The 15,475-nt window shown below is 57.2% G+C and overlaps 1 protein-coding gene across 2 annotated transcripts in view; it reads left to right on the plus strand.

Annotated features, from left to right (window-relative positions):
* Window positions 1–15,475, plus strand: part of LHPP (phospholysine phosphohistidine inorganic pyrophosphate phosphatase) — a 159,000-nt gene that overhangs the window by 75,823 nt on the left and 67,702 nt on the right. The gene's annotated exons all lie outside the window — the stretch shown is intronic.

Consider the following 15,475-nt stretch of genomic DNA (forward strand, 5'->3'; position numbering starts at 1 on the left):
CGAGCTCCTTTCTGCAACGCAGCTGATGCTCCACTGTGCACAGAGGTTACAGCTCCTGGGCGCCCAGCCCCTCTGGTCACCGTCCCCCTCCTTTTCCTTCACCGTCTCCATTCAGTGAGAGACAGAGAACCTGGAGACAGCAGGTCCGTGGTCAGGGATGAGTCAGGGACACTTTGGAGCCAAACCTCCATCTCTGGAGGAGCTGTGTTTTCCTCACCTGATCAGAAATCAGGCTGGCGTCGGGCAGGTTGCACTGATGGGCGCCTGTTGGGGATGGGATGCTTGCAGCGCGTGGAAGTGCCCTGCGGTGTCCGGGTCTGGCCTGCTCACCCTTGAGAGTGTTTCAGACGTCAGGGTGTTGTCTTGCCTTATTCTAGATGGTTTTGATTGTGCCCACTCAGAAAAACTACAATTTTGTGGGTGCTGGAATGGCTTAGTTAAAACATGGTTACCCGGGGTTATTTGGATGTAGGGAGTGCGGATGGATTGTATCAGTCCCGAGAAACACAGGGTGCCTTTGGGTTTGGGGCGGGTAGATGGACACAGGTGAGTGAGGAAGTCTCAGTGCACCTGGAGTCAGGGGCTAGACAGTTCCCCCCAGCCCTCTTCTGGACCTCCTAGGGTGTCAGAGGCCACCTTGAAGCCACCTCAAATATGGACCTCCTTTCTTCCTCACACGAGAGTTTCCTGGGGTTCCTCTGCTACGTTTGGCCTGAGAGAGTGAGGGAGACCCCAGTCAAAATCTTGTAAACACTCTCTCCGAGAGGCCAGCCTGGAGCCCCAAGGTCCCCAACTCCCCTCCCCCGAAAGTTGCTGAGCAGTGGGACGGGGTGTCCTTTGGTTGATGCTCTGCCACATGGTGCTGCCCAGCCCCTGGTGCCATCTCATCAGGAGCCAGCGCAGCTCACTGAGCACCTTGGACTCACGAGCACCAGAGTGGTGCCTCCTTACTGGGAACACAGTGGAGTGGCTCAGAGCGAGGTGGAAGGCGAGAGCTATAAAGTGTTCTGCACTTGGCTGCTGCTTCTGGTGTCTTAGGGGGAAAAACAAGTCTGCTCCGATTCAGTGTAGCCTCAGTTGGGGTCTTTGGCCAGTCTCAGCCCTGCCCCTGTAAACTGAGAAGGCACTGACCTTGCCCCAGGCCCCCAATGTGTTCCTGGGCCACTGGGTCTCTGAGGAAGGGCCATCCACACACACAGGCGAGAAGCTCACGAATGGGCTGGGGGGCGTGCGCGTGGCTGTGTCCCACCTCACACCACTGGGGTTGGCGCTTTTCTGAGTCCCCCATCCCCCTGTCTCCCGGAGAGATAAATCCCATCAGTAGTTGGCAGAATCCTTCCGACTGCCTCTCTGTGAAGATAACATATGGCTAATGTGTTGAGGTTTTTTCTTTTTACAAAAACGGGATTATATTATGTTACAACCTGACATTTTCTTGAACAATATTTTGTGGCATCTTCCCATGGCCGTCCTTCCTAATTTTAAATTCCTAAGGTGATACTTCAGGTAAGTGCTGTTTCATGTGTGACCACCAGTTTGCCCTTGGCAAAAGAGAGGTGATGATGGTGCTGTTGGTGACGTCACCTTGCGACCAGGTACAGCCTCACCTGTATCTCAGCCACCTGAGTGGAGAGGCAGGGGCTTAGCAAGTCTTTTCTTGAAGGTACTTAAAAAGTCAGACCCTTTGATCTGTTTGTTATGAGGATGTACCTCTGCCTTTGTTAGCAAGCAGGGCGGAGAGAGAAGAGCCTCAGTACAGGTAAGGTGGCGAGTGAGCCGGGAGCAGGAGGCCGGGTTCTGTGCTCACCGAGGCAGGGGGAGGACCTTTGCTGCTGGCTGCTGTCCAGAGCCTTGCTGTCTGATGCGGAGGCCACGAGGTTCCGGGGGCTGAAGAGCACTTATGATGTGGCTGGTCCGACTCAAGATGTGTTAAAAGTGCAAACACACACCACATTTCAAAGAATGTGAAAAAGCTCACTCCTAATGTCTTGTACTGATTACTTGTTGCAATCCTGGTGTCTTTTGTTAACTTCACCTGCTCAGTTTTATTTTTGTTAATATGGCTACTAGAAAGTTCTAGCTTGCCTCTGTGCCTCTAATCAGGGCTTAGCGCATTTCTGTTGGACAGTGGGGGCCCCTGCACTGTCCCCTTCTCCCTGCAGATGGCACTCTCGGCGCACAGAGGCTGCCAAGGCACCTTGCATGGTGCTCTCTGCAGATGAGTGGCAGGCTTGGAGCCAATGAACAGCCTTGGCTCCTTGGCACCCTGTGGACTAGGCCTGCGTTCCTTCCCCCCAGCCTCCCGGGCAGCACTCGGCTCCTCCTTCTAGAGCTGCCCTGCCCGTGCCTGGAGCTCTCCACCCCTCTCGCTACCTCTGTGAACAGGCAATGCTAAGTTTGAAGGTCATCAGGGCCCATATCTGCGCCACACGTGAGCCAGGCAGTGGCAGGGTCTGTGTCCTTTCTGTGTGCTGGGCCTCTCCCCTGAGTGGCTGTGAGTGGCCTCTCAGGAGCCAAGGGCCAGTGGGTGGGTCAGCAGAGCATTGGAAGGCCTTGTGCACCTGGTCCTCTGTTGGTGGCCTTGGTCCAGCCTTGACTGAATTGGAGGAAGCAAGACAGGTGGAGGATGGCCTTGTCACTGGATACAGGTGGCAGAGAGCCAACAAGCGAGTAAGCTTGGCACTCACACCTGGCCACATGGCTTCTCCACTGGCTTGAGGCCAAAGGCAGGCTAGGGAGGCTGAACCAGGTGTGAATCCGGCAGGGCCTTGCCTGTCTGGCCATGGAAGGGGAGGGAGGCTGGAGGAGGCATCGTAGGGTCACTGGACAGCCCCGCTGCAGGATGCCCCCTCACGCCAATGCCTTCTAGTGTGCACATGTGTGTGCACACATGTGCTCTCTCTCTCACACACACACACACACACACACACGAGACTGTGTGTCAGAGGCGTTGCTAAGGGTGTGGGATTTGAACTTGCCCATGGCTGTGAGATCTCTCTATGACCGTCCATGTTTTCATTCCCCTGGCTTCTTTCTGCTTTTATCGCAAAATGAGAGAAGGGCGAAGTCTCAGAGATGGGAGAGATCACAGGGGAGGGGCCGGGCGCTGAGCTTAGGAAGAAGGGCTTCACAGGGCCTGCCCCACCGGGACTGCCAGGAAGGCTCAGGCTCACTGCAGGGAGGGGGCTGGGTCCCCTCCAGCAACCCCACCGTTTGGAGCCAGAGAGGCTCCCAGGGCAGACAGCTTGCAGATGCGCCCCCGCCCAGCAGGGCAGCCTGGGGCCCTAGGAGGAGCCACACAAAGCTTCCTTTTCATACCTGCTCTGCTTAGAAGTCCGGCCCAGCCAGGGTGCGGCCCTCACCTGGCTGGCAGGTGAAGGCCTTTTGGGCGTTCTCCCCACCTGCACCTTCCTGGCATGTCTGACGCACTGGGCCTGCTGGCAGAACCTGAGGCCAAGAGGCTGCTGCTCCTCCAGACTCCTGGAGATCCCCTCCCGACTCCGCGGGGGCCCTGTGCTCGTGGGGGGCAAGTCCTCATGGTCCCAAGGGAGTCCTGGAGACGAGGGCACTGGCTCCTTCACTGCCAGAGGCCTTTTCAGTTGAGATGGCTGAAGCCGTGCCCAAGGCCACCTGGTGAGGTCTGGCGGAGGCTGGGCTGGAGCCTGCTCCTACCCTCTTGGGCGCTTTGGCCACCATTGTCCTCCTGGGAATATCCAGCCCTTGGGGTCAGATTCTGGGGAGCCGGCAGTCAGAGTCCCAGCCTTGCTTTAGGGCACAGACAGGGCTCTGTGGCTGAATGATGGGGGCTCGGCTGGGAGGCCTGCTGCCCCCACCCCCAGGCCTTGTAGGCCCCCCTCTCTGCTAAGGACAGACCTCGTCTTCCATGAGGGCGGGGGCTAAGCCCTGTGTACCCCCATTCTGGCAAATTCAGGCAAGGGACGTTCTTCCCAGGAGCAAGACGCCCTGTCTGTCCCCATTGGAGGAGGAAGCTCTCAGCACATGTCACTGACCCTTCAGTCCTCTTTATATTGCCTCCCGACCCCTCCTCCTGGGGACACGTCAGAACTGGAGCAAGGACACCCTGAACGGTTCCCCCATCGCTGTCTTCCCCCTTCCCTGGTGTGCCAGCGCAGTGGCAGGTGTCACTGCCAGAAATCCACGCTGATCGTGCTGTGTAAATGAACCGGCCAGTGGAGCCTGCTTTGGGTGTTCCCTTATTTGTTATTTACTCATGGCTGGAAGGTGTTTTATGATCTCAGAATGTTCTTGACAAGCGGTTTGCCCTTTTGGACTCGAGAGGGAAAGTTCCCTGGGCCTGAGATTCAGGCTGTCCCTGGACTGCGGCTCCATCTGCACCAAAGTTCAGCTGGGGCTGGGGGGCCCTTGGGTGCTTTCCACCCAGCAGGGTGGCCGGAGGATCTGAGATTCCACCCACTCTGCATAAGGCTGGAGGATGTGGGATGCAGAGAATTTGATGGTGGAACCAGAGGCTGGAGTGGGACCACCCAGAGCCCGACTTGCCTGCCCTCTGAAACAGCCTCTGCTCAAGTGTGGTCCTTGACTGCCTCTCTCGTGACTTTGTAGCCACTGACTTCAAAGATTTTTCTTAAGAGGAGGCTCTTCTTTCTCTTTGGAGTGCAATAGATTTTTATTCTAGCGCCAGGTGGTACTTGAGGGAAGCGAGTGAACCTGGGTGTTAATTTTTCATCAGTCACAATTGTCACCTTGAGGCTGTTGGAGGCTGGCGTTGCAGGTTGTGGCCGGGTCAGCAGACCCAGGAGTCGGGTGCCCTCCGTCCCGGTGCCCCGTCATGAGGCATCACCACATGTGCACAGGCAGGACCTCCTGCCCGAGTGGATGAACACTCTCCGGGCCCCAGGAGGATGCTCCTGGCTGGGGAGGAGGCCCCAGGTAGCTTCAGATGGGGCTCAGGCCAGGCACAGACACTTGAGATGGCCAGCCTGCCTGGCTGCAGCCGGACCTGGCCCAACTGGGGAGAACAGGACCCTGGGGGCTCACCCCCGGGTCCCCCAGGCTCCAGTCCTGGCTGCTCCCTGCGGGAGGGCTCCGGGAACAAACCTTCAGGGAAATCAACTGTGGAACGTCAGTGAGCTGCCAGGCAGCCCGCCAGGCAGCCTCAGTCTTGCAGGTGGATGGAGGTTGTGGGTGGGCACTCCTGGGCTTTGAGAGCTCACTCAGCTCACCGGCGGTCACACAGTGAAGGGGGGCACACCTGGATTTGAACCTACATATCTTATTTTTTTGATAACTGCTTTATTGAGAAGTAATTCATATGCCATACGATTTAGTAGTGTTTCGAATATTCAGATTCATCACAGTCAGTTTTACAAAACTTCATCTTTCTGTACCATTTAGCCCTCGCTCCCGAACCCCCGTCATCCTTCCCAGCCCCGGGAAACCACTAATCTACCTTCTGTCGCACTTTTATTAAAAACATTTTCCAAAACTTTTTTATCACGGTAAAACATACGTAACGTAAAATTTGCCATTTGAAAACAAAATAAACTCTGAATATATACTTTGTACATGAATAATGAAGCAAACAGCCCAGCTCAAGACCTAGGACATGGTCAGCTCCCCGGAAGACCCCTGCCTTGCAGTGGGGACCACGGGCTGCCCTGGTCACAGCTACTTCCTGGTGTTCTTTGTGGTGCCCCAATGGGTCTGCTTCCCTCGACAGTGGAGCCCGGTCTTCCTGTGTTGCCCTTTATCTAACCGGATCAACGCACATGCTCTACCTGTGGCCTGTTCGTCCTGGGAGACTGAGGAGGGACCCCCAGGGGCCTTGGGTGGGAGGGCGTTGGGGCTGGGGAGAGATAGGCACATGGGGCAGGGGCAGGGGCAGGGCAGGGTGAGATTGGCAGGGCCAGACATTGCCGTCTCCCCATCCCTCCCACCTGCAGCCTTGCCTGGATTGAGTCAGCTTCCTCCACACCTGCCTGGTTTCCCTGCCCTCTGATTGGCTGCTGGCTGGGGGACAGAACTAGGAACAGTAGTGCTTGCTGGTACCTGACTCTCATTGTCCTCCTTGGCCCCTGACCACGGCTGCTTTGTGCCCAGGGCAAGAGGGAAAAGGTTTTCAAACTGTGTATAGCCCTGCTGGGCTCTGCGCCCACCTTGGAGAAACCCAGCCTGCCAAGGGCTGGTGGTCTCTGGGCTGAGAAAGGGCGTCCCAGGTGGAGGCTGGGAGGTGGCTGCAGAGTGAGGCCACGAGGCCCAGGGGTTGCCGCGATAGGACCCCCGTTGGCAGCCTCCTAGCCCAAGGAACTTGTCTCCTGGGAACCTGCAGGTAACTCGGAGAGTCCTGGGAGGCTCCAGAGCAGTGGCACGGCGCGGGGAGGAAGGGTCAGCAGGGCCCTCCTGTCTCACTGGGCCCGGCTGGTACATTCCAGGCGTCCCTCAACAGACGTCAGAAGGTGTGTGCTGTGGGGCTGCGCTCACATTCGCTCTTCTCACCCTCACGACAGCCCGTGAAGGGGGCCGGGGTCACGGCTCCCGCTCTGCTGAGCGATGTGGCAAGGAAGCTCAGGAACAGGGTGGCACCTCCCAGAGGGCGTGCCCCACACCGGAGCCTGTGCACTTGCTTACAGGCATCTTACTTCAGTTCATCTAAACCCCACAACCTCCGTGGAGGCTGCTCCTCTGGAGGCTGCTCCTCTTACCCCACTTTATAGATGTGGAAATGGAAGCTCAGAGAGGTAGAGTAGCTTGCCCAAGATCACATAGCCTGCTGGTGTGCCTATCAGTATTTGAACCCAGCTAGGCCTGACTCCAAGGCCTGTGCCCTGAGCACAATCATGCACTGCTGACCCCCATTAGCCAAGTCTCCCTGGAGCCCCAAGTCGGCACCGTGTCTCACCAAACAAGAGTGGGCACTCATGGGCCTCTCCTTGTCCCCCCCACAACACCCTGCACTCAGCCCCACGGGAGGAAAGGGGCCCCGTGAGGGTGAGCTGTGACTTGAGCAGGGCCTGGCTCTGAAGTTGGTCATCTTACCCCACCCCAGGGCCTGGCTGGGGGAGGTGACAGGTGGCAGCCCCAGAAGTCACATTTTTGCTGGCTTTGTGGTTAAAGCCAGCTCAAACTGAGCCTTCCCTTTGCCTCCTGTGGGGGGGTGGGGCAGAGGAGGGGGGTGCCAGTCTGGCCACCGCGGCAGGGTAAGGGGACACTGAGCTGAGGGTGCACCGGGACCTGTGGCCCGCCGCCTTGCACTGGGCTGGCCGCCTGCCCAGAGTGGCCTCTAACCCCGATACCAACCTTGGCCACTTGGGCTCCTCTGTCACAGCCTGCCTGCCGGGGGAGCACCTCTGAGGTCCAGGGACAGCCTCTCGCTGCGGTGTTTTGGCGAGGCCGCCTGGGACTTGGGGGCGTCCCAAGAGCTTTCACTATTCTGCTGTTTATCAACACACAAGGGAAGGGAAATTTTGACCCATTGACTGAGTCTCTGATTTCTGCATCTTCTCCTGAAAAATGAAGAGTGGCTAGTGGCCCCTGACACCAGCCCCCCCCCCCCCGGCAGACACATCTGGACGCAGTTCTCAGTTCTGACGACCATGGGGTACTTGGTTTTCTTTGTGTGGAGGTTCTTCTGAGTCATGGGCAGGCCCAGGCTGCGCCTGTGTGATCTCAGGCTGCTCCCCAGCCTTAGCGAGGTCTCCTGGTTGAGGGCAGCCAGGGGCAAAGCCCCACCCCTGCCTCCTCCCAAAGCCCCTGGCTGGATGCTGTGGCCTGTAAGTCGGACCCACCTGACCCGAGAGGCTCTCTCTGCCTTCACCACGCACGAGGCTGTGTGCTGAGGCCAGAGCAACAGGGAGTCCGGGAGGCTTGGCTCCTGCCTCCGAGACCGTCTGGTCCAGCTGACTAGAGTGGTCCAGAGGCAGTGAGAGCCGAGCCTCCAGGAGCTGGGTGTGAGTCCCAGTTGCTCCAACACTTGCCAACCGTGTGAACTTGGACGTGATGCTCACCCTCTTTGGGCCTCGATTTCCTCATGTGCCAAGTGTTGGGGAGGACATGCCAGCTGTGTGTGTGATGCACAGGAGAGGGTTAGGTGGACCCCCCTCCCCGGGGTGATGGCCTGAGGTCACCTTCCCTGGCCCTGCTTGGACCAGCTGGTGGGATGTACCCCACCCCCTGTTGTTCTGGACTTCCTGGGCCTCCCCACTGGGTTCACCACTACTGGGGTGTTCTCCACACCATAGGTACCCCAGCTAGGTGGTCATGGTGGTTTTCCAGAGCACATACCTAATCCTTCCCACTGCCTTTAAAACCTCCAGAGTCCCACTGCCGGTGGGAAGAGGCCCAAGTCTGTCCTGTGTGCTCCTCTCCTTCTCCCAGATGTTCACAGAGCACCTGCTCTGTGCTAGGCATGGGGTGGGGGACTGTGAAGGGGGCCCCCTGCCCTCCTGGGCTGTTCTTTCTAGTCGGGAGAGGGTAGCAGTAAACAAATGGATAAATCTATGAGCAAGATCCTTCCAGAGAGTGGAGGGCCCTTTCCTGGCACTGACTGGCCCGCCAGCCTCCTCTCCTGCCCACCTGCTCACCTGTCTCTGTGCAGCTGGTCCCTAAGCAGACAGCCTTTCAGATCTGCTCTCACTTACATCCTTCCTGGGGCCTGGACTGCCCCTGCCACCAAGTGTCTTCAGATTGTAGCTCCTCCTCAGGGCCTGACTCCCTTCTTAGGAAGCTCCTGTGAGAAACAGTCCCTCAAAAGGTCCCCGAGACTTGGGCTCAGACCATCTTCCCACCAGACTGGGACCCAGCCCTCCTCACTTCAGTGGCCCCTGCCTGGCAGTGGTCCCTGGGGCAGCTGAGCTGACCGCCTCACACACTGGTGGTGGTCGAGGGGACAGGTGGTGTGAGGCTGGGCCTAGTGGTCCCTTCTGTTCCTCGCCTGTGGACCTGGGTCTCCTCACCTCAGTGTCTGGCCCTCTCATTTAGCCCATTCATTCGCAGAGGGCTGATGTTGCCCCCAAAGGAGTCAGAATTCTTGGGGGTGACAGGCCCTAGCAGTTACATGGACAGGATGGGGCGGTGGCCCTTTTGCTTCACCTGCTCTCAGCATAGTCCCTGCCTTCCTTTGGGGTCCTCCTCCTCCACCCCAGCCTGCCACAAGGTCTCAGGACTGGGCACGAAACTCGGGCTTGGCCAGTCTGGAGCATACAGGGCTCCTGGCTGCCGTGATGGGCATGTGATCCGAGCTGGGTCAGTGACTTGGCCCAGGATTTTCCAGAACCCCTAGGAAAGCGTCCAGTGAAATACAAGCTGAGAAGTACCAGTGGCCATCTCTGTCCCCCCAGGGGAAAGCCTGCCTGAGGGTGAAGCAGGAAAACAGAGCCTAGAGATAGAAAAATTCCCAATTATGTCATTTGAGCACCTGGATCTAGCCCTGCTTGAAGCCAGTCCCATCTCTGGCCTTTTTAGTCAAGTGGGCCAGTAAATTAATGTTTTTGTTAGTGCCGCAGGAGCACTGTGGTGCCTCAGGGTTGGGGTAAACAGTCTCTGAGGTCTCCCCAGCTGGCTGGCCATGGGGGCTTCTTTCTGATGCGTGCCCACTGGGGAGCCTGCCCAGGGTTCTGCTTTCTTTACACCTGTGGGTGGTGTGGTGTGCCAGCCCCAGTCCCCATGCTGCCCTTTCTGAGGGGCAGATAGAGACCCCCACGGCCTTCAGTTCACACCACTGCTGACTGTCTCTGCCCTCTGGAAAGTGCTGGTAGGAACCTCATTTAACCTCAGAGGGAACTGCCCATGAAGGTATGTCGGAGCTGTCCCAAAATAGAACAGGCTGCCTGGAGAGGGGTGAGTCCTCATCCCTAGGGATGACCCGGGGAGGCTGGCGGACCTCCGGCTGGGAGGCTAAAGACGGGTCTGCAGGGGCCGGGGCTCAGTAAAGCCCCGCACCCACCCTGAGTCTGCTGGCATTTCACGGGCACCTGTGGGCACCGAGCTGTTCCTGCACCTCTGGTCCCTGGGAGGCCGGTCCTGTATCTCCACTGACAGACACTGAAATTTCAGTGTTGTCACCTCCTTTTTGCAGATGTGGAAACGGAGGCCCAGACAGGGCAGGGGCATGGCTACCTGGTTATTCTGGCTGGACCTGCCGTTCGAGCCTGATCCCACCAGTCTGGGACCTTCTTGTCCAGGTCATGGCCATTAGCATCCGAGCTGGAGCCCAGGAGTGAAAACCACAGATAGAGATACAGTGGAGATGCAGGCGTAGGGGTTTACAAGTAGCAGAGACAGGGAGGAAAGACATCTTCTTGTTTCAGATGATTTGGTTATATCTTTGCGTCCTTGGATGTCTTCTAAATATTTCATGATGCAAGTGTAACACTCTTTCCAGAACAAGGGTTATGTTTTAAAGTACCCTTGTGCCACCCACCCCCTCCCATAGGTTTGTGAATTTGGAAAATTCTTAAAAAGAAACATCACTCAAAAGTACAATTTCATTAGTTTAAAAACAGAAACCAACCCAAGTACCCTTTTGCCCCTGAGCCTCTGCACAGCTCTGACCTGACCCTCGAGGCTCTGTCAGGCTTCCTGCTCACACACAAGACTGTGAGTTGCTGGACACAGGCCGCCTTGTAATGGGAGCTCCATCCCTGCCCTGTGAGGGGGCACTCCAGCTCCTTCCGCCTCCCCTGCTGCGCAAAGACAGCCAGGGTAGCTGTGTGCACCCTCTGAGGTGTTTCATCCAGAAAGGATCGGGGTGGGGGCTCTGGTCCCTGAGACTGAAATCAGTGCCTTCTCTGGGCCACCACACGTACACAGCCTCTGTGATGTCCCCACAGCATCCCCACCGCCGGGTCCCACACCCTGACATGTGCGCGCGTGCACACACACACAAACTCTCTCTCTCTCTCAACCACACACACACACACACACACACACACACACACACACACACACACACACACACACACACACACACGGACCTGTGGAAGAGTAGCTGCCTGTGGGTGGGATCCCAGCTGCCACAGAACAGAATGGGTGCCTAGGGTCCGTGTCTCTGGACTTGGTAAGGGCCTGTCTGGGCAGAGGGGCCTGCGTCAGCCCTCACTGGAGAGGGGATCAGAAGATGGATTCAAGGCTTTCCTTGATGAAGGCCCAGGCCGGCCTGGATGTGCTCTGTGAGTACAGTCCAAGCCCACCTGCACCTGTCACCTGAAAGGACAGCTCTGATGCCAGAGGAAGGAGGGGCCTGGCGAAGACCCGAGAGGGTTGGGCAGAGGGTCAGCCACCAAGACTCGCCATGCCCTGAGGTGGACCCCAGGGGAGGACACACAGGGCCTTGTCCTCTCCTCCAGTTTCTCCCCTCTGTCTCCTTCCTCCTGTCCCCACTCCCCGTCCAGCATCCCTGCCCCGGCTCTGCTGCCTCTTTCCAGATCTTTTAGGGTCAGCTCTCATTTCCCTTCGTCTCATGCAGCTTTCAGCTGGGGCCGCTAGAGGGCACCTTGCTGCCAGGGACGGGGAGCACAGGGGCCAGGATGCTCACCGGTACCCATGCCTGGCCCACGCCTGCACAGGCAAGCACACTCACATGCAGGCCGCCTCATACACACGTGGGGCTGCTCACACATCCCCACACCCCCGCCCCCATGAGGCCCCCACGTACTGCAGGCCCGCCCCCTCTGCCCCGTGTTTCCTGACCCTGAGAGCCAGGCCTCCCCAGCCTGCCCTCCACCCTCCCTCAGCCCACACCCCGCCTCTGCCATCCCTCGAGGGAGCAGTCGATGAGGCGTGGAGAACATGGAGGTGCCAGGCCCAGGGGCTTCCTGCCAGCAAGACCCTCCTGGCAGCAGGATCCCAGGGCTCAAGATCCTGCTCAAGCAGGATCCCACTCCACCAAGGCTGGTGGAGTGGCCCCCATCAGCCTTGCCAGTGCCTTTTTCCTTTTCCAGCCACCACCCGCCCAGAGGAGGGTGGCCTGAGAGCTTCAAGCGTTCTTGACCAGGGGCCTCCCAGAATTTCCTGTGTGCGCTGGGGAGACCATGTCTCCATGGAGGAGGCAGCCCTCCCACGCCCACAGGCTCCGCTCCCGTCCTTGTCCCCACTCTCTCTTCTTAGTTTGTCTGAGTCTGCTGTCTTGAAGGCCTTCTCTGATGAAGGATTTCCCAGGGTCCTCCCACCTGGAAGAGCCGTAGGGGATCCCCAGCTCCATATGGGGAGCTGAGAGAGGCAGAGGGGCCATCTCAAGGTCAAGGGGACCCCGTGGCAAGCCGGGGCCTGCAGGGCTCCCACTCCAGGGCATTTCTGTTGTACCCCCAAACACACCTCGCTTCCAGGAGAATTATCCAGCACTCCCTTGAGTTCCCACAGCCTTCTTATTTCCAAACCATTTTTGAGATTTCCAGAAAAGACAAATTCTGTGTTCCCTCCTCCTAGAGCCAGGCCCCGTCCGGGTCTCGCCAGTCGGGGCCTCTCCAGTTAGTCCATGAACCCCTTTACAGAGAGGAAGATGCAGTCCGGGGCAGGCAGCACGAGGTCCTGTCTCTAGACTCCTTTGATCTGGGACACTCCCGAGGCCTTGCCTCTTAGACTAGCATGACATCGACTGTTTTGAAGATGACAAGGACAGGCATTTTGCCTGATGCTTCCAGGTGTGACCCAGGTTTCGCGTGTGGGGCCAGAATATCACAGAAGTGATGCGTCTCGGGGTGCAATGTCAGGAGGTGTGCAGTGTCAGTTTGCCCAAGTATTAGGGTGATGTTGACATGGTTTGATTTGGATGGTGGCTGCTGTAAAGTTATGTAAAGTTATGGGTAACTTTCTTCCCTTTGTGATTGATAACTTTGTGGGGAGATACTTTGAGACTGTGTAAAATCCCATTCCACACCCTGCATTCATCCATTAGTTTTAATGACTGTTGCTGCTTATTTTTTTTATGGAGGTACTGGGCAGTGAACCCAGGACCTCATGCAAGCTAAGCACGTGAGCTGTACCACTGAGTTATGCCCACTCCCCCCGCTGCTGCTTCTTGAGTTAATTATTTCTGCAACAGTTGCCAAGCAATTCCATCATTTGTTCTTACATTTGTTACTAGTGTTCTGGAAGAATGTTTTCTTCTCCCTACTTACTTATGCCAGTGTGAGCCCATGGATTCCTGTTTAATCCAATGGGTTGTAATCTGTTACTCTCATAATTTATTTTGATGCTCAAGTGGTCCCCGGTGTGGCCAGGGGCAGCCCCTTCCAGCTGGCTCTGTGTCCTTGGCATATCCCGCCTTCTTGAGCCCTTCCTTACTTCCTGACACAAAAGATGTCTCAGGCTCCTCATGTCCTGGAGCCAGCCGCTTCTCCAAGGAACCCCAGTTCCTTTGAGTGGGAAGGGATACTTAGAATTGAAGACCAGGGATTAGATGTTCTTGTATTGCCCCTGGGTGTCCCTGCTCTCAGATGCTCTCCATGGACAGAAGTAGCAAAACGGCGTATGCGTGCACACATGTAACTCACACATCCATCCGTTGTGTCTCTGCTCCTGTTCTTACCCACAGAAAACCATGAGTTCACACTGATACCTCTGATTCCAGCCCAGCACCACTGGCTTCACCGCATCCTGATGCCTTTGCACGTTTGTACCCTTGTCCTTCAACAGGGAGAAGCCTGCTTCCATTACTCTCTCTCTGTTACTTAACTGCGCAGCCCCCCCGTGTAGCCGATCTCTAACCTGGCTAGACCGTCATCCCACGCACAAGCCCAAAGCTCTGCTTATGTGGAGCCCTGTCCCCTCCCATGCCAGGACCCCGGGCTGCCTTCCCACAAGGAAGAAAGGGAGACCCCAGACCTTCCTGGCTCATCTGTCTCCCTGCTCTCTCCCTCCCGGCTCCTCGAGTGGAGGGGCTGGGGTTTTGCCACTTTCTTGTCCCCACAGTGCCCGCACGTGGTAGACACTCTGGTTTGTTAAACTGAGAGACAGCGGTCTTCCCCGTGGGGAGGGCCCTTTCAGCTCCCCAGACTGTTTTCACATTGTGGCTCTCATTCAAGGCTCATGGGCAGGCAGAGGAAGCCTTCTGTTTTCTGGGGAAGATGCTGATTCGCCCAGGGTCGCCTTGCTGGTGAGTGTGTTCCAGGGCAGCTGCCAGCATGTCTGTCCAGGTTGTCCCTTTGCCCCATGGAAGCCTCGCCACGTGGTGTAAGAGTGTCACCTGGGCTGGCGCTGCTGTGGAAGAACATGCTCTCATTATTTTTGGAGTCTCCTGTATGTGAAATTGTAAAGAGAGCCGATGGCAGGGAGGGGGCAGCACTGGCTCGTCCGAAGCTGCAGTGGCGTGGGCAGGAGGCCTGGGCGGGCAGCTCTCAGCCTGACCAGCCCTGGCCCATGGTGGGGGGGCTGGAGGATGGGCCTGGGTTTTGGGTCGAGGGCAGGGGATGACATCTCTGAGCCACCATCTAGCCAGCGTGTGACCTGCGTGGGCTACTGTACCTCCTTGTGCTCCGTTCCATCAGTAAAATATGGGTGCTGTGGCTGCGCTTGCAGGATGCTGTGAGGCACAGGTGAGCCAGGCAGGTGCAGGTGAGGCCACGTGGGGCATGCCCTCTCCCTCCCTAGTGCCTGTCTGAAGACCTTTTGTGGTTTCTCACACTCCTGGTAGCATGGCTCTGGCTTACACAGGGCTGGGCACTGCTCACTGAGCTGGCTGTATGAAGTGCACTTAGGACTTGCAAATAGCTCTATGTATAGACTTTAACAGGATCTGGATATTGTCTCACGTGCCCTGGTCCTTGGAGCTGCCCTGGTCCTTGGAGCCTAGTGGTTAAGCACACAGGCTCTGGGACCTGCTTTCTCCGTGTACTCAGCTCTGCGGCTGTGGGCCAGTTACTTAACCTCTCTGTGTCACTAATTGTGACAGTGACAGACACAGGACCTACTTCATCAGAGATTGTTCCAATAGCTCGTGTACCCTCAAAACAACCATATGGGACAATTAACTGATACTATTTCAGAGAGGTTGAGTAACTTTCCTAAGGTCACAGAGCTGGTGAGAGCCAGCCTTTGGACCCTGGGAGTCTGCTCCGTAGCTGGTGCTCTGAACTGCTCTGCTGTGTGCAGCGTTACTTGTGAGTACTGCCTCTCCGTTTGTTTCTGCACCGTTTCAGGTTAGTCCCGTGGATTTTTTAATCACATTAACCTCCAGGGATGTGTGCTGTGGAGTCCTGCTGGGTGGGGGGCCGGCGTTAAGAGGAGCTGCTCACAGCTGCCAGAGGAGCTCAGAGCCCAGGGGTAAGAAACAGCTGGCTCGGGGTCTGTCCTCAGGCTGAGGCCCAAGCCCCAGTTCTGCTCTGGTCCCCCAGGGAATTAGGGGGACCAAGGGAAGCTCCCTGACCCTGCCCTAATTCAGCAGCTCTCTAGTCTGTATCAGGGTTCCTTGCAAATTCCACTGGGCTGAGCTGGAAGTTCTACTTTGAAAGCATCTAAAAGCTTGAGGAGGGCTGCTGTCCAGACACCCCCACCCCTGCCC

Source organism: Vicugna pacos, chromosome 11, assembly GCF_048564905.1.
Source record: "Vicugna pacos chromosome 11, VicPac4, whole genome shotgun sequence".
Classification (NCBI taxonomy): Eukaryota; Metazoa; Chordata; class Mammalia; order Artiodactyla; family Camelidae; genus Vicugna; species Vicugna pacos.